We start from the raw sequence: 24,302 nt of genomic DNA, 5'->3' as shown, positions 1-24,302 counted from the left end.
GTAGAGATGGGGTTTCACCATGTTAGCCAGGATGGTCTCAATCTCCTGACTTTATGATCCTCCCGCCTTGGCCTCCCAAAGTGCTAGGATTACAGGCGTGAGCCACCGCACCCGGCCAAGTACTTGTAATCAATAGGATTGCATTCAGACAACAACCAAAAAGGCCAAACATTTTAACATAGAAGTGGTGGTCTAAGTCACCAGTGGCATTTAGTCTGATAAAGAGAAATTTCGGAAGGAAAAGGACACAGAGATAAGGCTACTTTGTGTAACAGGGGTTGGTAAAGATGCCCTGTAAAGGACTATCCAGTAAATATTTTGGGCTTTCTGGACGAATGACTTATCGGTCTTTGTCACAGTCATACACTCTGCCATTGTACACAAAAGCAGTCACAGAGGATACAGAAATGAATGGGTGTGGCTATGTTCCAATAAAACTTTATTTGCAAAAACTGGTAGATGGTCAGGTTTGGCCTGTCGGCCATAATTTGTTGAGCTCTGATGGAGAAAAAGGAAAGTTGGAGGAAAATAATATTTACTTAGAATCTACTTTATCCCAAACATTTGCACAGTATTTCATTGATTCTTCATACAAGCCCTTTCAGGTAGGTCCTATTTCACAATTTTCATAGGCATGAAAACTGAGTCCATATACTCCTATACTTGCATATTTCCTATACAAGTTATTAAGAAAATATGCCCCATATCCCACAGCTATGATGCAATAGCCTTAGGATTCTAAGAACGCTCTATCATAGTACTCCCTGGAGAACAGCGGGGGTAAAATCTACATCTGGCATGACTCATCACCCTAGTGATAGCACATAGTACATCCGTAAGGGTCACCGAGTTCCAGACGCATCCTGAGAAATGTGAAGACTATGATTTCAGCAACGAGGAGGAGACCTAGGTCACTGGGTTGAAAGATGTGATGAGGCAACATGTGATGCCCATTCTTGATGGAAACAAACCAGCAAAGGGTTTTTCTCATTGTTTTAAGTGTTTTTAATGAATTGATTCATTAACCACAGAGATATTTTCCACAGCACCACTTACTGCCGAACTCTCTGCCAAGAACAAGGCCAAAGGCAAAGATCTCTGGACAGCTGCAGCATCAGAGAAGACTGATGCAGTTATATCGTCTCCCCCACCCCATCCAGGCAGAAAAATTGCTTCTCCCCTGTCCCCTCTTCCCATCCCATTACCTTGCAATATATCCCTTGAAGGCTTCCCCATATCTAACTGTCCAGCCAAACACCAGATAAAGACTCCTTCTCCACAGCCTGTCCACACTGCCATTATCAAATCTTTTTCTCTGAAAGACTACCCGACATTATTTATCACTGTACCCAGTACTCAGAGAATGCCTAATATACAGACTCACTCCATCACTCCATAGTGAGTTAAACCTCATTTAAATGTGCCTCATCCAAATGCATTCATCTGTGTTTCTTATTTAACCCCCACGGCGATCACTGAGCCATCTTATTTTATAGATGAAAGAAACCAAGGCTTCAAAGGGAAGCTACACTGAAGCAGAAAGAACTAGTGGTGCCCCTGGAAGCCACTCCTGCTCTTCCTATGCTCCGGGCCTCTGTGCCATTCCTGCAGCTCCAGCCAGGAGGAATGTCTGCAAGGATACCAGCCATGTGGCCAATGTGCACAGCTTTTCTTTACTCATTACTGGAGGAGACTGACCTTCTACTGTTTCAAATGTCTAAAGATCACTTTCAGAGCAAACTGGGAGTAAACTAACCATCCTACCTTGGATCCTCCTCTGCCATTTCATTGTTAAAATCCATTTCTGCAGGAGTATTTCACATATTTTACTCTCAGTGTCTTTGCAAACGCAACACACTATGGAGAAGAGAGCAAGCCTCTGAAGCCAGACAGACCTGAGATGAAATCCTGGTTCTGCCATTTTATTAGCCGTGTGGCTTTTAAAAAGTTACTTAATCTCTCAGGGCCTTGATTTCCATGTCTGTAAAATCAGGTAAGAATGCCTACTTTGTTTTTGTTGTTGTTGTTGTTGTTTTGCTTTGTTTTGTTCGGTTTGGGGCGTTTGTTTGTTTGACAGAGACAGTGTCTTACTCTTGCCCAGGCTGGAGTGCACTGACTTGAGTATAGCTCACTGCAAAGATGCCTACTTCGTAGGCTTGTGGAATTAAGAAAAATAATGAGCCAGAGAAAAATATTGTTTAAATGTTTATATAGATGAAATATATAGATGACATATGATAGATATAGATATGATAAATGATAGTGATAGATAGAAGATAGATGATAGATAGATAGATAGATAGATAGATAGATAGATAGATAGATAGATAATAGCAGCATGTAACATTAAACTTATTTTGTAGCCTGAGAAATTGAATGTTAAGCGTTTAAGAAAGGAAGAATAATAATACCCCATAAACACCTGGCCTTTCTGGATGGGCACCTGAGACTGAGCTATTAAAGAACTTGCCCAAAGCCACACAGCTAAAAATCGACCAAGTCTCATTGCACATCCTGCACTTGCACAGTGCCTGGCATGCACTAGGCATTCAGTGAGCCTTTGCAGACTAATTAACTGAATGCATAAGATGTGGCCTAAAAACCAGGATGTAATCCAAGAGTACAATTGTCTGGCCTTCTTCAAGCAGTGCCATTCTTGTTGTCTCTTATTTGGATGATAAATGTTATTTGAGTTTTAGCGACCACAGTGGGAATTGTCTCCACAGCCCTGAGAGCTAATTCAAACAATTGTCTACCAACTTCTCACAAAAGAGAGGCCAGGGCGCAAGAACACAGGAATTTTAACTGCTCCAATGATTAATCTTTAACAAGTGAGGTCAAGTTTTCTTCTTGCCCTGAGAATATTACAGAAATACATTTCCACATGGTGATATTCAATGTAACATCCGTTCTCATTTGTTTTAATGCTATAAAATTAGGTTTGGTTCTATAAACACGGAGAACCATCACTGCCTATTAGAAAGAGCACTGGCTACAGAGTTAGGAGACACATGTATTCAAATTTCAGTTTCTCTACACTCTGGGCATGAATCTTAGCCTCTTTGCCTCTGTTTCCTCATGTATAAAATGGGAATAGTAATACTTGCTCCTCTCCATTACAGTAGAGAGGATTAAGCAGGATCGGGTATGTTAAAGTATCTAGCTTCATGATTCACACATAGAAAGTGCCTAATAAATATTTATTCGTTTCATGGAATGTTCGTGCAGTGTGTGGCACATTCGAGATGCATAATAGGATCCTATCCAGTTAGTTCAATTCTAGCCTTATACCTGGGTCCATAGAAGGTCTGTAATAGGTGTTTTCATTCACTCAGTGGAATACTTACCCAATGGCTGGCATGGTAGTTGCTTAATGGGCATTCGTTCATTCAGTCAAATTCTAGCACAGTGCATACAATTTAGTCAGCACTCAATAAATGATGGCTGAATCCAAGTAGGAAAAATGGAACTTTGTTCATTTAATGAGATTTTGTAATCCCATAAATATTATATGTTGCTGCCAGTGCTTTACAAAGTGAATCAACCATTGCTGAAATGTTCTCAGCTTATGCTTGTTAACAAACCATTGTAAACTATTTTCCAAACATACAGCATTCCATGAATGTGTCATAATAACATTGGCAATGCTAAGCACCCCCAGGACCCCAAATAAGTGGCAGGAGTATGCAATATATGAATTTATTTAGAATACAGAAAAGGATCCATCTTTACAAAAAGACATGCAGCTGCACAGTTCCTTCTATGTGTGTCCAAAGCTCAGCTTGACAGTTGTTCTGGCAGTTCATTGAGAACTTGGGCCTCAAGGGAAAAAACCCCACGTGTAGGCAGAAACTATCAGGAATTAGAATTACATATATGAGAATGTGCACATATATACATAACATTTTTAAATAAAGGATTAGTCTTTGAACGTTTTGCTTTATTTAACTACTTTACAACAATAAAGCAGTCCCCTGGAAAAAAGGGGGAGTGGCTTTTAATAGTATAATTTCTCCTTTCAGAAGCCACATCCTCTGAAAGACCAGCAAGCAACAACTTTAAAGAAAGGAGAGGCCAGGCGCGGTGGCTCACACCTGTAATCCCAGCACTTTGAGAGGCCGAGGCAGGCGAGTCACCTGAGGTCAGGAGTTTGAGACCAGCCTGGTCAATGTGGTGAAACTGGTCTCTACTAAAAATATAAAAATTAGCCGGATGTGGTGGCGCATCCTGTAATCTCAGCTAACTGGGAGGCTGAGGAAGGAGAATCACTTGAACCCGGGAGGCAGAGGTTGCAGTGAGCCAAGATCGTACCACTGCACTCCAGCCTGGGTGACAGAGACTCTGTCTCAAAAAATAAAAAAAAAGAAAAGAAAGAAAGGAGAGAGACATCCTTTCAATAGGCATCTGGTTTCCCCAGTTAATTGGAAGTCCAAGAGGTAGAGATTAACTCTGCATGATTCCTTTATACAGCAGTTGACATTGAAGTTTGGTCCTGGAGAGTGGATGTGAGTTCTCCAGGCATTCCAAGTCTAAAAGGGAAAGTGGAATGTAAGATATGGCAAGGAGCTTGGAATGGCTGGGCATCAGGTGTGATTGACCCAGGGGTGAGTAGCAACAAGTGATGCTGAAGAGGTAGACTAGCTGGGAGACCTCTAATCCGTGGAATGGAGTTTAGACCTTACTCAGTGACATGTGAGGAATGTTCTATTTATATCTCGGTTACAACACTTATCTTCATCTGTCTTATTTTAGACCTAATTGCTTATTGTTTTTTTTTTACTCTACTTCCTTCTTCTAGTCTGAAAATTCCTTGAGACCAGGATGTGTGTGTTTGATGCTGTTATTAATATCTTCGCGTCTAGTTAAGCACATTACCCATAATAAGTACAAAACAAGTTCTAATGTAAATAAAACTCGGTGACACCCTTCCAGAAGTTAATATCCATTGCCTATTATCCAATCCTCCTTTATACACAGTCAGAGTAGCAGTTAGGAGTCAGTGCAGGAAACAGAAGCCCCTCTCAGTATTTTAAACAGAGGACATTTAATACAGAAAATGAGGTGTTTGTACCCTCCTTGGAAGGCTAGAGGACCCATTCTGGAGGACTGCTGGTTCAGTGCACACCTCCAAAGCCAAGATCAGAGGTCAGAACACTGTTGCTGCTGCTGCTTCTGACTTAAACCACCAATGCCTCTCACACTAGAAAAGCCAGTGACTGTATGCCATGCCATAAATCTGAGTGAGTCTACAGACAGGCGCGCGTCTACGACCTCACTTGCCAGCAGCAATGACAACAGGACCATGGCTTCCATCTCACTTCCAATTTCCAAGGCTCCTGGGAGTTCATCTCATTGGTGGAACCTAATTTGCTTCCAAAACACCAACTGCAAGGAAATCCGAGAAGTGTAGTTATTTGCCTTGTGCAGGCTCTGTGGTAAAGAAAGGACCATACGAGCAGGTGGCAAAAGATGCCTGGTTCTAATCAAAGATATCCATACAGTCGAGATTAGTTCTGATTATTGCCTGCTTCATTCACAAAATATATTCTCTTTTTTACTTATTTATTTATTTATTTTTATATCTCTTTTTGAGACAGGGTCTCACTCTGTCACCGAAGCTGGAGGGCACTGGTGAGATCATGGCTCGTGGTAACCTTGACTTCCTAGGCTCAAGCAATCCTCCTGCCTTAGCCTCCCAAGTAGCTGGGACTAAAGGGGCATGCCACAATGCCTAGCGATTTTTTTAATATTTTGTACAGACAGGGTCTCACTATGTTGCCCAGGCTGATCTCGAACTCTTAGCCTCAAGAAATCCTCTTGCCTCAGCCTCCCAAAGTGCTGGGATTCCAGGTGTGAGTCACACCACACCCAGCCCTCAATACTTTCTCCTTTAAAAAATATTCTTTTAGCCTAGATAAACGCTCCTGAGAGATAAAAGATGATTTTTAATTCATCGTCTTTATTGAGGTATGATTGACAAATTGCCTTATATTTTAACTGAAATGCTAAGCACTTGCTTTTTTTCTCCTCTATCCTCTTCTTCTTTCCTTCCTTTCCTTTTTCTTCCCTTTTCTTTCTGAAAAATTCGGTACTAAACCATTAGTTAGGACAAAGCCATGCCTATGCTGGGTGTGGAAAAGTCATGGTGATGAAGAGCAGGGTGTCAGAGCCTGAGCCTACAGAGGGGATGCCCGGCTCAGAGTGCTAGCTTCTTAGCAGGGTCAGGAGGGAGTCTGTATAGGGCACATTCCAGGGTGGGGTGTCAGTGCCTAAGCAGGGTGAGATGTCCATATGAGAGAGGGATGGCCCAAAGAGAGGGAGCTGGCCAGGCCTGGTGGCTCATGCTTGTAATCTCAGTGTGGTAAGAGGCTGAGGCGGGAGGATCACTTGAGGCCAAGAGTTCAAGACCAGGCTTGGCATCATAGTGAGATCCCATCTGTAGAAAAAAAATTAAAAAGAGAGGAAGTTAAAGTCTAAGAAAGGTGAGGCAAACATACATGTGTGGGGATGGGTGTCAGAGCCTGAGATAGGGAAAGACGACCTGCGTGCAGATGGGGGTAGTGGCAGAAAGGGAAGATAGGTTACCTTCAGGGGAATCAATTCATAAATATCGCTGGACGAGGTGGCCCATGCCTGTAATCCCAGCACTTTGAGAGGCCGAGGTGGATAGATCGCTTGAATCCAGGAGTTCAAGAACAACCTGGGCAACATGGCAAAACCCCGTCTCTACAAAAAATGTTCAGTGTGTTATGGCACGTGCCTATTGTCCCAGCTACTCAGGAGGCCGAGGTAAGAGGATCACCTAAGCCTGGGAGGTTGAGGCTGCAGTGAGCCCTGATTGTGCCAGTGCACTCTGACCTGGGTGACAGAGTAAGACCCTGTCTCAAAAAAATAAAAAATTAATTAATTAATTAATTAAGTAAATCTATTAGAGAGAATAGAAGCTAGGTTTTACACCGTGGGGACCAGGGAGTTACAAATATGGAAAAGGAGAAAACTAGAATGAATCGTATGATGTTAGCATGGAATTGAAACTATGTGTGTGAACTTATTATTTTCAGTACATATGTAGAAAGAAAGTACAGAAATAACTGTAGATATAAATTTAAGCGTGTGTGTGTGTGTGTGTGTGCATGTTTATTTGCTGACTCTGTCCACACTGAGGATCTGAGAACAGCAACACCCTGAAAGCAATGAGCACATCTAGCACCCAAATCTTAGCTTTCAAATAACATTTTGAACTAAAAGGAACGAAAGTTTCTTGGAAAAATGGCTGATTCCAAGAGTAGGGCAGGGAAAGAACAAGATGAGCCTGGAGCATCTTGTGCCAGAGAATGAGGAGGGACTCACACAATGATGGGGACATGTCAAAAGGACACAGAGGCCAGATTGGAAGGACTCCTACTGACCGAATCTGACACACTTTAAACATCAAAATAGATCACGATCGCAATGGATTATAACTCACGGCACAAAATAGGAAACCACAAGTCCGTGCTATCAAACAACTTCAAAAGTGAAAGTGTGGTGGAGAACAGTCTGCATTATTTCAAAAGTATCTCCCTACAAAATCACAAAGCGGAAAAAGAGTGTAGCTTTCCAGTGGAGAAGCCCGGCAGACGTCACCTTAGGAAGTGAGCATAGTGAGCATCACCAGTAATGGGACGAACTGAAATTCCACACCCTGCGATGGGAGGCAAGAGAACACCGTGGCTTCTGCGCTATCCCTGCCGAAGATGCACAACTGGAAAAGTATCATGAAGACGCATCAGATAAACTCACGCTGCGAGATGTTCTACAAAACAGCTGCTCATGATCTTCCAAAGTGTCAAGGTCATGAAAATAGTCAAAGGCTGAGAAACTGTTTCATGCTACAGGAGACTCAAGAGGCATGACAACTAAGCACAATTATTCTAAGCTGGAGTATTTTAGAACTGAAAAAACGTCCTGAGGCTGTTGATGAAACTTGAATGGGGTTTGAGAATTAAATAGTCATACTGTATAGATGTTAACTTCCTGATTTTGATGGTTGCATTGTGGTCATATAGGAGAATATCCTTGCTTGTAGGAAATACTCGCTTAAGTATTCAGGGATCCTAAGCCATCAGACTGGTAACTTATTCCCAAACATTTTAAAAGGAAAACAATATCTTTGAATTGTACTTGCAACTCTTCTTTAAGTTTGTGAATATTGCAAAGTAAAATTTAATTTTTTGTTTTTGTTTTTGTTTTTGTTTTTGAGACGGAGTCTCGCTCTGTCGCCCAGGCTGGAGTGCAGTGGCGCGATCTCAGCTCACTGCAAGCTCCGCCTCCCAGGTTCACGCCATTCTCCTGCCTCAAATATAAGTACCCAAATTTCAGGAAAACTCAAGTGTATAAAATCAATAACCAAAAACCTCACCCGTCTCACAGCTTCAAATCAAACTCCATTTAAACTATCCAAACAGATGAGAATCCTTCTTTCTTTTCACATTAGAGCTTGGAAATATAGAATGAAATTCTATTGATCAATTTTCTGAAACATGCAGTATCCTTGGAGGCTGAGTTAAATATACATATCTCCAACCTTCCGGTGTCTTACCATAATGGATGAAAGGAAGGCTTAGTTAAGAGTAAGAAGACCCAGGTCTGACTGTCATGTTTGCCACTTCTTAAGTATGCTACTTTGGGCAATTGCTTAATCTCCCTAAGCTCTAGTTTCCTTAAGTATAAATTAGAGATAATAATATTTACTTCACTGCATTGTTGAGAGAATTTAATACAATAATGGGTGTGAACCTGCCTACATAATGGTCAGCATAGGAGCACAAAGTTTTCTGTTTTGGTTTTAATTGCACAACAATTTAATCTTATATAACCCAACAAGTTCCTTTGACCCTGACATAATTTCTCCTGCCTATAGCTAGACACATTTGCCATTTACTCATTCATTGTCACTCATTTTTGCACTTAACGTTTGACAGATTGTTATTGAGAGCCTACTATACAGAATACTGTGTTCCAAGTCAGAAAGAATGAACTCCAAATTACCTTTTTTTCAATCCTACAAAGAGGCAGACGCAATGAAAAACAATGCTTTACATACAGCTGTGAATTACGAATTTAAATCAGTTTAATAATCCAACCAAGGGTGTGTTTTCATTTCATTCCCTCTCTCTTATTGTAGCTATTCACTCACTTCTCCATCGCATACATATTTATTTTCCAATGAATTCTGAAAGATTTCCAAGGTAGAGCAAGAAACGGGGAATGCAGCTGACGTCTGTCTCCCCCTGGGAATTATGTCACTCCTTGATTTAATTCCTTCTGACATTTTCCCCATCATACTTTCTGCTCTTCATCAAAATACATCCCTCTCGAAAAACAAATGCGCTTATTGACTACCCAGGACAATCTTGGAAACGGTTGCAACTGTTCACGTGTAGGGTTAAAAAAAAAATTAAAACAAAACAAAACAAACAAACAAACAAAAACACAGCAAACAAAATCTAGAGACCTGTGCCATAAGGTCAGATGAGCACAAAAGGGCTGTTAGGCCATCCAAAGTCCCAGGGGTTTAGACAAGCTAGAGGGATTTATTTTCCATTTTTAGGCCATTGGCAATTTTGTTTGCTTAAGCTTAATTGTTCCCGGATACTGAAAGGGTACAGACGGTAAGTGCATGTTTGATTTTAATGACTCTTTTGGCGTTAACATCCTCACTGAAAAAAAATTACCAAAACACATACATGCAAAACAGGCAGAGTTTTGGGTTTGGTTTTGTTTTCTGAAAAAAATTCCCGTGGAGGTGAAAGGCAGGTAAATCCAGCTACAGAGACATGTTCCTTATGTGAGTTGACTGGAATCACAAAGAGACATGGGGCCAGACACTGCGCACTTTCTGTTTGTCAGAGCAGAGCTGACTTTCCTGCGAGAAACAGTAGCTATGTCCTCAGCCAGCCAAGGAGAAAACAGTCCATTCACATCCTCCCTGCTCCTCCATCTTCCTCTCACTCCCCAGCTCCCTGCCCCCACTGTTTCTCTGAACTGGCTCTGGACAAGTGGCACAGTACCGGGGCCACCCACCTCCCCGACTTCCTAAAGACAGAATAATTTTAACTGGCAGAAATGTCGCAGAACTTTCCAAAGTTCATGAAATCAGCTACACAAATTGTGAAATAACCGGTGTGTGGCAGCATCAAGTCATGCAGCCAAGATCCCCTGGAGGGAAGGAAGCCACCTCCACCCCGACCCAGCCTCCACTGATGTGCAGTCACGTCTGTGTCTGTGTGAAACATGTGCACCTATAGCCTTCCCATCCATTCACCAATGGCCTCACCCTGGTCCTTATCTTAGTACTTGGGACAGTAAACCTCCCAACAGAAACTCTCTCCTCCCCAGACACCCTGCTCCACTTCTTTCCACCTCCCTTTCCGCATCTCTTATGCCCCGCCTCCTCTCTCCATTTCTTTTTTCAGGGTCCTTTTATTCAGCTGTCCCTTTAAATGTTGGTGTAGCACAGGCCTCCACCCCCTGATCTCTTGTAATTTCCCATATCTTCTCCCCCAGTTGTTTTGTGGCATTAGAGAGCGAATGCAAAGGTTTTGCAACCCTGTACTGCACTGTCTGGTCCATTATGTCCTAGCGAACTTGAGAGGACAATAACACTGCTACAAGTCAGAAGGCACCCTGAGTTCTTCATTCATTCATTCATTCATTCATTCATCCCCTACTCTGTACCAGACTCTGTGTTAGATTCTAGGGAAACATAGAGGCATTAGGAAGGGGAAGGGAGAACAAAATGCCAGCCCTATCAGAATCTTTGGAATAAGATAAATACATTTTGAAAACGTCATGCTCCATATTATAACTTAATATTTAACAAAGGAGAGAGATGTTTCTATTGTTTCTAATACAAATCACTGAGGGCAAAGCTTGGCAACACCTCCCTGGTGGTAGAGACATGTGGATGATGCAGTGAATCTTAGCTGGGCCAGCATTACGTTTGCCAAACAGTGTAGGCCCCGTGTTTTCAAGTTGAGAAACGCTTGCTCCAATAACCTCATTCACTCCCACGGCTTTGATTATACCTATAACCTGACAACTCCTAATGCTCTATCTCCATCCCACATCTCTCCACGGGGCCTCTGATCCACATATGGACTGCTTACAGGATGTTTCCACTTGAAAGTCCAAACCTCACAGCTTGTCATCTTCCCCACACCCTGCTCTTTCTGTGAGTGTTGCCACCCTGAGTCCATCACCCAGGCCAGGGGAGGGCAATACCTCCCTTTTCCTGGTTCTTTCCAGGTAGTGGTCACCCCTGCAACGTCTCACATACCCATCTTCTCCTCGTTGCTGCAGACAGCTTCCCTATCTCAGGATCTCCTTCCAGGATCTCTAAGGAAATAAGACTCCAAACTGAAATCCTTGGCTTCAATCCTTCCTGCCTATCTTCCATACTGGAAAATGGCCCGTCCAAAATACAAGTCTAGGCAACTCACTCACTCCCTTCCTCAAAATACTTGAGTGGCTCCTTGTTGCTTAGAGAAGAAAGTTAACTTCCTTAGAACAACCATGGAAGGCTCGATACAATAGGGCTTCATCCTACTTTCCCTGCTTCTTTTCCTGTGAGTCCTCCTTCTAATTCTACTTTCCATCTGCCATATTCCTCCAGCCCTCTATGTGCCTTCCCACCTGCAGACGTTTATGCACACAATTTCCTCTGCCTAGAATTCCTGCTCCTCACCCGGCTGCATGGTGAACCACTACACTTCCTGCAGAACGCAGTCTAGTGTCACCTTCAGTGTAGAGCCTTTCCAAAGTCCTCCAGGTAAAAATAATTGTTCCCCTCACTGTTCTTTTGCTGTACTTTCTGCAAGTTTCTTTAAGCCCTTACCAGTTTGTGAATTTAATGAGTTGGTTAGTGTCTGTCTTCCGCTGTGGATGATAACCTCTTTGAATGGTGGAGGTGGCGCAGCATATACATCTATGTTTCCCCAGAGTTTAACACAGAGCCTGGTGCAGAGTAGGGAATGAATGAATGAATGAATGAATGAATGAATGAATGAACGAACTCAGGGTGCTTGCTGCCTTGTAGTGGTATTATTGTCCTATCAAGTCCTCTAGACACATAGGACAAACAGGGCAGAGCAGGGTTACAACATCTTTGCAACCAATATTAGCTATCTAATGCTACAACACAAATTACTCCAAACCTAGTGGCTTCAAAAAGCAATAATTATTTGTGATCTCACTGTGAATTTGTTTGTTAAAAAATATGTATACCGGTTTATTATAAAGAATATTACAGGCCGGGCGCGGTGGCTCAAGCCTGTAATCCCAGCACTTTGGGAGTCCGAGACGGGCGGATCACGAGGTCAGGAGATAGAGACTATCCTGGCTAATATGGTGAAACCCCGTCTCTACTAAAAAATACAAAAAACTAGCCGGGCGAGGTGGCGGGCGCCTGTAGTCCCAGCTACTCGGGAGGCTGAGGCAGGAGAATGGCGTGAACCCGGGAGGCGGAGCTTGCAGTGAGCTGAGATCCGGCCACTGCACTCCAGCCTGGGCGACAAAGCGAGACTCCGTCTCCAAAAAAAAAAAAAAAAAGAATATTACAAAGAATACAGATGAAGAGATGTATGAAAGAAGAGGCACAGAGCTTTCATGCCCTTCTCAGGCACACCACCTTCCAGGCATTTCCACGTGTTCGGCTATCAAGAAGCTCTTTAAACCTTGTCCTTTTGGGTTTTTATGGAGGCTTCAATATGTAGGCATGACTGATTAAACTATTGGCCATTTGTAATCAGCTTCATCTTCAGCCCCTCTTTCCTCTCCAGAGGTTGGAGATGGATAGAATATTTAGACAAGGCATATGGGAATCAATGCTCCCTTCCTCATCATGTTTGAAGTCTCACCTGGAAGACTCAAAGGCTGGAGGCTGGAATTATATGAAGACTCATTCACTCACACATTGATATTGACTGTTGCCTGGATTTAGCTGAGGCTGTTGGAATGGTTTCTCCACGTACACTGAGATTCATCACAACATGGTAGATAAATTTTAAGAACAAGCCTCCTCACTTTGGGAGGCTGAGGTGGGCATATCGCTTGAGCCCAGGAGTTCAAGACCAGCCTGGGCAACATGGTGAAACATCATCTCTATTAAAAATACAAAAAATAAGCCTGGTTTGGTGGCATACATCTATGGTCCCAGCTACTGTGGCAGCTGAGGTGGGAGGATCTCTTGAGCCCGGGAGGCAGAGGTTGCAGTGAGCCAAGATTGCACCACTGCACTCCAGCCTGGGTGACAGAGCCGGACCCCATCTCAAAAAAAAAAAAAACAAGTGTCCTAAAAGTGAGGAAAATAACAGATGGAAACCATATTGCCTTTTGCAGCCTACTCTTGGAATTCATGCAGCATCACTTCTACCACATTCTATTGATCAAGGCGTATACAAGGGGAGGAACATAAACTATACTTCTTGATGGAAGAGTGTTAATATCACATTGTAATAAGAACTTGTAGAATGGCACATACATTGGTGTGGACATATTTGGAAAGCATCTGCTTCAAAAACCATCTTCTTCAACAAACACTGCCTTCTGCTATTGCATGAGTGTTAGCCTTAATCCCACAAGGCTTTGCAAGCACACTACAAACATAACCCAAAGTGGTTGCCCAATTTTGTCATGGACATTTCTGTTTTAAATCTCAGATGGGAGCTTTCCATCTAATTAGGCAGAGTCCCATACCCTTGGTGACATATAGCTATGGTAGGAGGACTGAAAGAAATTATGTAGGATCGACGTATACAATTCACTCACAAAAGACTGGCTACTCTGTACCAGTTCCTATAGATGAGTCGGATGCAGCTCCTGCTCTCCAGAAATAAAAATACTGTATTCAAAGCCACTTCTCCCCATCCCCTATCATCTTTGAAGCAACTTAATGTACTTTCACTTTTTTTTCCTCGTTAGCTGAAATGTTGGTTTCATATGCAAAATGGGCTCTGCAGAATTTCCCAGTTATGCCTGAGTCCAGGGACAAACACGATCTAGGCTTCTGGGCCGAGGCCCTCTATTGCACAAAGAATTCAATAACCACCATAAAAATAAAACAGAAAAAAATTAGCAATTAGAGTATGTAGATATTACAGGACTCAGTTTCCTTGTGTGAGAAAATTATAACCCAGGGGCCAAACCCTGCCAGCAGCCTGCTTTTGTAAATAAAGTTTTATCATAACGCAGCCATGCTCCATTGGTTTAAGTATGGTCTATGGCTACTTTGACATAGCAGAGTGAAGTGATTGCAACAGAGAACCATATGGCCCCACAAAACCTAAAATATTTACTGTCTAGCCCTTTACGGAAAACATTTGCTGACCCTGTTCTTGAGACTAGACTAAATCTGTTTACTTGCTTACATAAGTCACAGCAGCTGCCTTGTGTCATGTATCACCTATATGCCGGGCTGTTTACTAGGAATCCCTACATGTGTTATCATTAAACTTTACATAGAGCCACAAGGAAAATATTATTATCCTCATCCTGAAGATAGAGAAAACCACAACTTAAAGAAGTTAAAAGGTTTGCACACAAGCCACAACTAGTAAGTGATGGAATTCAAACCCAGGTCAGTATGGTTCCAAAGTCCATGCTATTTTCTTCATACCCTTCAATAAATGCACAGGGAATAGACTCTTCCACTTCTTGGCTGCCTGGGTGAGAAGGAATTGCTGTCCTTGCTGGAATCTAGAAGCTGCTGTGTATGATGATTAGCCTTAGGAATCTGCACTCGACCATAACCACTTTTCCCAGATGACTGTTTGCAGTGGAGATTATGTATCATCTAGTGAGGTAGGGATCACAGAGGGTGCCCCTCAAAGCCTTTGGAACTAATAGAGAGAGATGGGCCACTACACCCCACAGCACATGCTTCCCACCAGCTGAGACAAGGAACTTAGAGCCACAAACTCAGAACTAGAGGAGACTCCACCACCTGCCCCAGAGCTCCCTAACTAGAGGGGTTGCCCAGTCCATCTGGAGGATCAGAAAGAGCCAGTCACCACAGATAGCTTTTATTTGGACAGCAGCCACTACAGCAATGAAGCTCTACGGAACTTGCCACATCTTGTAAGTCTCCAGTTCAACTGAGAGCTGTGCCACTGAGCCTACATCTGCATTCTCCAGCTCCAAAGTGTTGGCCTCCTGACAAGGGGGAGAGAAGTGTTTTAGGGGCACAGGGTTTCAGAAGCAGAACAAATCGGCCCAGACATTCCCTGAGAATTCACCTCTCATATCCTTATTGGTACTGTGACCCAAGACTAAGTTCTGCTAATAAAAAGAGGGGCATTGCCTACAGTTTGCAGAGGGGCTTATTGGAGATTGCTATTTTTTTCATTATCTCTCATTAATTACACACATAGTTATTGAGCACCCACTATGTGTCAGCTCTAAACATTGAGTATAATGTCTTCTCAAAAAGAGAAAAATCCTTGCCCTCAATAATGTATGATACTTATTACATGTAAATGTAATTATTACACTTATTACAATAATGTATGACACTTATTACATGTAAGACACTTGTCTAAAAACTGTACAGGAAGTACAGGCAGATACATTTGAAACTCATGGCAACATTATAAGGTAGGAACTAGTCTCAATTCATAAAGAAGAAACTGAGGGACAGGAATGTTCAGTTATTTAACAAATACATTATACATGCACACATCTACAGAATCAACTATACCAATATTCACAATAACTAGAATGTATATGGTCAGAGCCCTAAAGTTTTTTTTTTTAATCCTTTGCCATACACATTTATCAATCATTTTACATCACTGCACCAAAATGGCTAAGAGGGCCATTTTGTAGATTGTGAAGTCATGATGGAATTGAAGAGATTGCCCAAAAGCCAACTAGAGTATGTAGCAATAATAGCCAGGTATGGCTATTGTTCCAGCACTGTTCCATTCGACAGATTGGACCAAGAGATCCTGGAGGTACCTTTCGGCTTTAGAACCCTAGGGATCAGTTTCAGTGTGTCTTCTCTTCCACCTTGCCTCATTAGGAGTCTTGCCACCATACCCAGCTGACCTCCAGCAAAAATTAAATGTCTGCTCAATTAGTGCAAAGTAAATCTAAAAACCCTACCACCAGAAGGTGAAGAGTCCAAAAGCCAGTCTTCTGGATTCAAGGTCACCCTTAAATTCACTTTAACCTTCAGTGCAGAACTGTCTCACCCAAGTCACCAAATCAGTTGTCTTAATAGCTGTGGGTACAAAAAAGCAGAAGACTTGCTCAGCCTTTTGGGACCACCAAGCAAATATACAGTATCTCAGCCAGGCACGGTGGCTCACATCTGTAATCCCAACACTTCGGGAGGTCGAGAGGGGCAGATCATGAGGTCAGGAGATCAAGACCATCCTGGCTAACACAGTGAAACTCCGTCTCTACTAAAAATACAAAATATTAGGCAGGTATGGTGGCATGCGCCTGTAGTCCCAGCTACTTGGGAGGCTGGGGCAGGGGAATCGCTTGAACCTGGGAGGCGGAGGTTGCAGTGAGCTGAGATCACACCACTGCACTCCAGCCTGGGTGACAGAGTGAGACTCCATATATACATATAATATCTCACATTACAATGTACTGAGTGCCAGACTGAATTATGAGCAAGAGAAAGAAACACTAGCTCTGATGGGACTAAGACTGGGCCCAGAACCCTATTAATACTACCAAATGCTTGTTTGAGCTGTGTGATCTTCAGCAAGTTACTTAACCTCTTTATGTCTCAATTTCTTATCTGTAAAATGAGGACAAAAGTCATATTTTCCTTGGAAGTGTGTTGAGAGGATTAAATGTTAACATACAGAAAGTACTTAGAGCAGTGCCTGACACATCCTGAGAGCAATTTGAGAGTTATCATTGTTGAATGTTCACTGTGCACTAGGTCCTGTTCTAAGTGTTCGTGAACCATATACATGATAGGGACTGTTACCAACCCAATTCTGTAAATGAGGAAACAGAGGCACCAAGAAATTAAGCGATGAGGTTACACAGTTTTTAAGTACTGGGGCTAGGATTTGTTCCCAGGTAGTTGGACTTCTGAGTATGCACTCTTAACCTAATATAATTTTGCCTCAAGACCCTGCCATGCTGACCCAACACAGAATAACAGATGAGTTATGACAGGAGGTTATTCCAGAAGACGTAACATTAGAGCTGGGCTTTGGCAACAGTTGATATTTATAAGAAACTGGGCAGAGAGAAGTGTTGCTGATATCAATGAGTTTTCTGGCAGGATTCAGGGGCATGGGTTTGGGAGTTAGAATCCTTAATCTGCCATTTGCTAGCAGCATAACCTAGAATGAGTTGCTGCATGAAGAAACACGTCAGTTTCCTCACATGGAAAATGGAAATGACTGCTCATACCCTGAAAGGCTGTTGTACGGATGAAATGAACTCACAAAAGTAAGCACTTAGGATGGTATCTAGTCTATCAGTGGGCAGTAAGTGGAGGCTATTTCTTCTTCATTTTGTTCGTCTTCAGCTGCTTCAAATCACTCTTCCTTCACCCCTTCTTCCTCCTGCCCCAAATTACTACCTACCCCCCATTCTCTTTATAGGACAGTGGTGGTTAGTTTCACTTTGTCTCACATAATTTGCCCAGAAAATACTCTCTTACTTTTCCTCTTCCCTTCTGAGACCTCTTTCACCATTGCCTTTTCAGGTTCTCCTTCCTGTGTCCATCCCTAAACATTTCTATGCATCCTACCATTGACTATCCCCCCAACTCACTTTACACGTGCTTCTGAGAAATTGGTGCATCTATATTCTGACAACTCCCAGATCTATATGTCCTGAGCAAATCATTCTCCTGGCTTCCTGACCCACGTTTCCATCTACCACCTCTACTTGCATGTCCCAATCATAATTGTCCAAATTGGAGCCATCCTTTTCATCCCCAAACCTGCTCTTCCTCTTGGCATCCCAGTGTCAGCAGTTGGTACCATCAGTTGCCCCACTGCCCAAGCTAGAAACTGCGAGTTGTCCTAGAATCCTCTTTGCATTCCACCTCCACATCTGATTAGTCACATAAGATTAGTCTTATTGATTCCACTTCTTTTGAAGTTTTTCTTTCTGCCCCTGCCTCATTCAAGCTCTTGCCATGGCTTTTATAGTTTAGAGATGGCTTCGTAACACAGCTACCTCTCTCCAGCTTTTGCTTTCCTCTAATGCGTCCTCTCCACCAGGTTGGCAAATCTGTCTGTAAAGAGCCAGATGGCAATTATTTTAGACTTTGCAGCCACAGGGACCCTGTTGCAACTAAGCAATTCTGCCGTTGTGTTGCAAAAGCAGCCATAGACATGTTTTTTTCTGAAGAAATAATCCAGAATTGCCTTGATTCCCATTCAGCAATGGGCTAAATGTTTTTTTAAAAAATCCTCCAGGTTTGATTGGTTCCCAGGAAGAAAGGCAATATCTCATCTTCAGGCACATGACTTTTAAATTGAAGCGTTCAAGTTCTCAACTGAGAACTGACCTTGGTTTCTTGGCCTGCCATTTCTACAGAATTCTTGGCCAGGGAACTCTACAGGATTCTAGGACTCCCTTGAGACCTTTAGAAGTTCTGCAAACAATGAAGTGTTCTCTACTGATTGTTGAAAGTTTATACTATGTCCTCTTGATTTCTATGTTGGATTCTAGATAAGATTTTTGTTTAAAAAAAATAGTTCTACTGCTTTTTAGAAAAAATTAAAACAATACCACCACATTCAACTGGACAGGTTAAATTAATGGATCCGGAACACACTTAGAGATCAAGTTGGACTAGATCTATAGATTACTTGTACTAATTTTGTCAAGAAATAATTTCAAATACAAAAATTAGCCAGGCGTGGTGGCAGGAGCCTGTAATCCCAGCTACTTGGGAGGGAGAGGCAGGAGAATTGCTTGAACCCAGGAGGTGGCGGTTGCAGTGAGCTGAGATTGCGCTGTTGCACTCCAGCCTGGGCAACAGAGCAAGACTCTGTCTCAAAAAAAAAAAAAAAAAAAGAAAGAAAGAAAAAAAAAAAAATCAGAAGCAAATAAAAACCTGGAACTGCTTGCAAGATAATTGAGCAACAAGCCTGTTTTTAACTTTCTACACCACCCAGCGGGTACCACATGCCAGGAGTCTAATCACCTTTCCCCTGGTCTTCTCCTTGGCTCCTAACATCTTAGGCTTACTTATCCGGGCACTGCACTCCATCCTGTCCATTGCATCTCCACTTTCTCCTCTCTATGTGTCCTCCCATTTGAGAGCTGACATTTGCCTTTGATCTTGATGCTGAGCCTCATCCTCCCAGAGACACGGTCTTGGCTTGCCTTAAACATAATGTGGGCTTTCTTACATCAGACGCATCTGTCCACCTCAGGCTGCCTTAGAGGTGGCATGGATTCCAGGTCTACTCAGCCCCTGAAATTTTGCTCTGCAAATTAGGACTGGACAGGTCCCATTTAGCATAACAGCCCATATGAAACACGGTCATATGTCACACAACAATATTTCAGTCAAGAAACCAAATGTACGATGGCGGTTGCATAAGGTTATAATGGAGCTGAACACTTCCTACCATCTAGTAACACTGTTGCTGTTGTAATATCTTAGTACAAGGCATTACTCAAGTGTTTACAGTGATGCTGGTGTAAACAAACCTACTGTGCTGCCAGTGGCATAAAAGGATAGCACATACAATTATGTACTTGACATAATACCTGACAATGATAATAAATGACTGTGTTACTGGTATATATAATACTATATGTTCTATGATTATTTTAGAGTGTACTCCATCTTATTTAAAAAATTAACTGTAAAACAGCCTCAGGCAGATCCTTCAGAAGGTATTCCAGAAAAAGTCATTGCTATCACAGGAGATGACAGTTCCATGCATGTTACTGCCCCGAAGACCTTCCAGGGGACAAGATGGGGAGGTAAAAGACAGTGATATTGATGATCCTGACCCTGTATAGGCGTCGGCTAATGTGTGTGTTTGTGTCTTAGCTTTTAATGAAAAAGCTTTTAAAGTAGACTAAGAATTACAATGTTAAAAATAACCAAAAAATGTATAGAATAAGAATATAAAGAAAATATTTTCATACAACTGTACAATATGTTTGTGTTTTATGCTAAGTGTTATTACAAGAGTCAAAACCTTTTTAAAAAATTAGAAGTGCATAAAGTAAAAATATCACAGTAAGCTGAAGTTAATTTTTTATTGCAAAAAAATTTTAAATAAATTTAGTGTAAAAAGTAAGGATAATGTCTCAGATGTGTTTGTATACATCATTCATTTCCCAATACCTGTATGACCTCCCTGGAATTAGCACAGCTTAATATATATTTTGATATATACTTTATGCTCAAAAAGTGATTGGTAAAACAATAAACACGAGGATGAATGACAGATATAAAAACTCATGCAGGGGCCGGACATGGTGGCTCATGCCTGTAATCCCAGCACTTTGGCAGCCCGAGGCGGGCAGATCACCTGAGGTCAGGAGTTCAAGACCAGCCTGGCCAACTTGGCAAAACCCCATCTCTACTAAAAATACAAAAATGAGTTGGGTGCAGTGGCAGGTGCCTGTAATCCCAGCTACTCAGGAGGCTGAGGCAGGAAATCACTGGAACTGGGGAGGCACAGGTTGCCGTGAGTCAAGATTGCGCCAATGCACTCCAGCCTGGGTGACAGAGTGAGACTCCGGCTAAAAAAAAAAAAAAGAAAAGAAAAGAAAACTCATGCAGGTACAAAGAAGAGAGTATTTATTCTTAGTAGGGAAATCAGAAAAGATTACATGGAAGAGATGGAATAGGAATTGAGCCTCCAGAAATTACTAGACATGTACCTAACAAAGGAAAGAGAGGAAGACATTCCAAGAGAGGGAATAATGTGAGCAAATTAATGATGGGTAAAAAATTGGAGGCCGGGAAACCTTTCTGGACAAGCTGCCCTTGTCCCTCTCCAGGGGAGTGAAGAAGATCCAGACTAAGCATCGGTGTGGCGTTGGAAGAGGGAGACATTCATAGATCTTTGGGAAATGACTCTATGGGGCTTTACTTCTACAGGAAGAGAAGCTCAGACACCAAGAGAAAGGGACTTGTTGAAAATGTGGAATAAAAGAATTGGAATCAGATCATCAGGTGACGGGAATGTGAAGGCAATGGCCTTCTAGAAGAAAACGCTGTAAATTCAGATGTCAAGGAGGTGCCGTGGTGAATGTGGTGAACGGGGACTCCAAACAAGGAAAAATTCTCACCGCATTTTACAGGTGTTGAAGGCTGGTGAGGAAAGCTGGGTTCCTGGCTGAGGTTCTTATTCAGCTGATTACAGAGAGCAACACATACACGCATGACTAACAACCCCATAACAGGCCCTTCCTTTTGAGCTGTAATGGGAGCCACACTGACAGATGTGATGAGTGTTCTCAGCAACCCCCAGGGAGTGACAACTGCAGTGCTCACTTACGAAAACAGGTGAGACTCACTCTTGAAACGTTCTAGCTGTTGGGCTGTGAGTGGGTTGGGTTCCCCAAGCATCCTAAACGTTTCCTCTGACCGTTTGGAAGGGTGATCCTAACATCTTAGCTGCGAGGCCCTGTGAGAACCTTCCTTACCTCCTTTTGGAGGCTCACTTTTCTTATCTGTGAAATACAGATAACATCACAAACTACTTTGAAGGGTGAATGTGAGTCAATGATGAGAAAGTAGATGCGAAGGTTCTCAGAAAACTAAGAAAGATTAGTAAATGTCAAAGGTTAGTCCTACAAGCCAAGAACTTTACCTGGCATTCATTTCTGCATATTTCTGAGAAAAATGTGGTCTGTTTCTGTGCAAACCATCCAAAGTGTAAGCAATTTTTTTTCTTGATAGAGAATAACTTCTCCTCTTAAAAGGGAAGTGATGCTTTGCAAATGGCAAGCACATCAGAAATCTTTAGTATAGTCTTCTCAACACCTCTCAGAGACAAAGGATAACCCACCAACATCTGCAACGGTTCTGAATGGGCAGAAGGCAAATGGAGCTGACCACAAGGCAAGGAGAGAAGGCTTTTGCAACAAAGTCCTCTCCAAAGGAAGCCACCAATGACTTGCCACATCTCTGCAAGAGCTTAGAAACTAAAGAGAAAATGAACAGCTCAATGTCTTTTTGTTTGTTTGTTTGTTTGGTTGTTTGAGACAAAGTCTCACTCTTGTTGCCCAGGCTGGAGTGCAATGGCGCAGTCTGGGCTCACTGCAACCTCCGCCTCCCAGGTTCAAGTGATTCTCCTGCCTCAGCCTCCAGAGTAGCTGAGATTACAGGTGCCCACCACCACGCCTGGCTAATTTTGTATTTTTAATAGAGACGGGGTTTCACCGTGTTGGCCAGGATGGTCTCGAACTCCTGACCTCGTGATCCGCCCACCTCGGCCTCCCAAAGTGCTGGGGTTACAGGTGTGAGCCACCGTGCCCGGCCTCAATGTCTTAACATGTGCAGGCTAGGGAGAGTTTAACAAAATGTGTGTGTTTGTAATTATTCGTAAGATTGATTTTTCTTTGTGACAGTATCTTATGTTCATGAGTTTGTTTAGAAAACACTTTCATTCCCTTTATTGTATATAATTCTCACACTAAGCCATGCAGCTAGATAGTATTGTTATCATTATTATTCCTTTTTAAGATCTGAAGAAACTGAAGCTCTGAGGGACATGCGATGGAAAGCAGGACTGTGATGCTGGACTCCCCAGTCCCCAAGGGCAGGACCCTGTCTTCCATCCCTCTTACTGTCAAGTCTGCTGCTCCAAGCAGAGGCCTGTGCAAGCTTCCTGACTGAAGTATCTTGTTTGTTCCTGTGTGTATTCATTCCACACATACATGCTGGGCACAAATACACGTTGCTGTGTAAATGACAAATTTGTATGTGAACTTAACTCTGCTTAAAACATAGAGGGGAAAGGTGTGAGGAGAAGGAAAGGCAGGAGCCCCACAACACTTTAGGATCAGTACTCCTGTAAGAAGAAGCATAAGCAGATCACAGTAGTTGAAGAGATTGGATGAGTCACTGTTGTCCAAGCCACTGGTTCTTAAACTTCTCTTTGAAGTAGGATTAGGCCTGGGCCTTGTTGTTTTTCCAGAGTTCCCCAGGTGATTCTGACAGTGACCAAAGTTTGAGTGAACACTGTTCTAAGTGAACTTTCCTCAGGGATGAGATTCCATAGGTGGTGACTCTGAATTTTTGTCTGCTTCTTCTCTGGTACCGGTATGGGGAGCTTCCAACAGAGGTCAGTGGTTGACCTCTGCACATCGAGGCATTGCTCCCATGTGAATCCACAGGACTCAGTCAAGGTTGCCAGGCTCTAGCTTAGGACTTGAGGAGGGGGACACCGACCTGGGGGAAAGCTGGCTGGGGTGCTCCATCCCTCCAGGGAAGGATATTGTCCCAGCAGCACTGTCAGGGCGACTTGCCAACACACACTTTTGCTCTTTAAATAGGGCTTTGTTCAATGAACATTGACTAAGCTGCTCTGGGGTTGGGTCAGAACCACAGATGAATCAGGCAAATGCTACCTTCAAGGACCTCCCTGGTTAATGGGAGAGACACACACCTCTAACCTAACTATCATAAGTGCTGTTGAAAAGACAGGAGCCCTGGGAGGGAACGCTCAGTCAGCCTGGCCAGGGAAAGCTTCCTAGAGGAAGTGACATTTGAAATGTCAGAGTCCACAAAGCAGGGAAGGGGAAGCAAGCTCTTGGTAGAGAAAGCAGCTGGTGGCAAGGCCAGAGGGTGCTTGGGCAGAGTGTAGCTAGAAGGCTGGTGTAACAGTGAGGCAGGATGCTGGGGACAGAGAAGAGGAAGGGTGGCCAGATGGGAGGGACCTGGAGCCCCAAGCAAGAGAGTTGTCTTAATTCTCCACAATGGGGAGCCTTCCCTTTCTCCTTACCTTTTGTTTTCTTCTCTGCCTTACTCTCCCCTTTAGGAGGTAAACAAAGGAGGAAGGGAAGGGGATGCAGAGGGAGAACGGAGAGAGGAAGAGAGCCATTCCACTTCCGTTTTGGTTGGCTCAACCTTGAAATGCTATTGCTGTATTTTACCTGGAATTAGCAAGTTAATGACTCCTGGCTCCACGAGACACATCGGTGCTGGAGCTTCAACCCAGGAGGGCTGAGCTTAGCTCTGGGTGGCACAGTTTAGGTGTGTCCAGTACAGCCTAGAGTAGCAGTTTCCAACCTCTTGATCTCAAGGGCCATCCCTCACCTCCCGTGACGTTACTTAGGATTTCAGTGCCTGTTGATTA

The 24,302-nt window shown here is 42.9% G+C and overlaps 1 long non-coding RNA gene across 1 annotated transcript; it reads left to right on the top strand.

Annotated features, from left to right (window-relative positions):
- Window positions 1–775: 775 nt before the first annotated feature.
- Window positions 776–22,905, top strand: LOC139358190 (uncharacterized). Its single transcript, XR_011612775.1, has 3 exons — window positions 776–1,398; window positions 1,497–1,993; window positions 22,688–22,905. It is a non-coding gene; the product is annotated as an uncharacterized lncRNA (long non-coding RNA).
- Window positions 22,906–24,302: the final 1,397 nt, after the last annotated feature.

This window comes from Macaca nemestrina, chromosome 14 (genome assembly GCF_043159975.1).
Source record: "Macaca nemestrina isolate mMacNem1 chromosome 14, mMacNem.hap1, whole genome shotgun sequence".
NCBI classification, from domain to species: Eukaryota; Metazoa; Chordata; class Mammalia; order Primates; family Cercopithecidae; genus Macaca; species Macaca nemestrina.
Note: the sequence above shows the minus strand (reverse complement) of the source record. Positions and strands in the feature narration are given on the sequence as shown.